We start from the raw sequence: 437 nt of genomic DNA, 5'->3' as shown, positions 1-437 counted from the left end.
CGCGGGCCGAGGGGGAGCCATGGGGACACTTTCTGGGCTGCGGCGGGGATGGGAAACGGGGTTTGTTCGAAAGGCGTTTAAGGAGGTGCAAGGACAAAAAAAAGAAAGACACAGAAGATGGAAGGAAAAGACTTGTTTGGATCCTGAGAGTTTGTCGATGCCTCTCAGCCAGGAGCTAAACCCCAGAAACGGCACCCCGACAGCGATGGCCCCGGAGGGACAGGGGGGACAGTCACCCCTCAAGACCCCACGGCGGAGATGCTGCGCCCCTGCTGGCCGGGCAGGGGTGCTCCCGGGGCACCCGCTCTCCCCGGTCTGGCAAGACCTGCTTCCCCCGCATGAGGAACACGATTCAGCAGGCAGAGCCCCAGTTGGGGCGCAGGAGATTCGGGGCTTTGCTGCCAGCTCTTCCTTCGCCTCGCACAACCCCAGGCAAG

General features: G+C 62.7%; 1 protein-coding gene across 1 annotated transcript in view; it reads right to left on the bottom strand.

Moving 5' to 3' along the window:
- Positions 1 to 437, bottom strand: part of LOC104289043 (RNA-binding protein MEX3B-like) — a 19061-nt gene that overhangs the window by 14495 nt on the left and 4129 nt on the right. The gene's annotated exons all lie outside the window — the stretch shown is intronic.

This window comes from Charadrius vociferus, unplaced genomic scaffold, assembly GCF_000708025.1.
Source record: "Charadrius vociferus isolate BGI_N301 unplaced genomic scaffold, ASM70802v2 scaffold1096, whole genome shotgun sequence".
In the NCBI taxonomy this organism is placed as follows: domain Eukaryota; kingdom Metazoa; phylum Chordata; class Aves; order Charadriiformes; family Charadriidae; genus Charadrius; species Charadrius vociferus.
The sequence above is the reverse complement of the archived record's forward strand: the minus strand, read 5'-3'. Positions and strand labels throughout refer to the sequence as shown.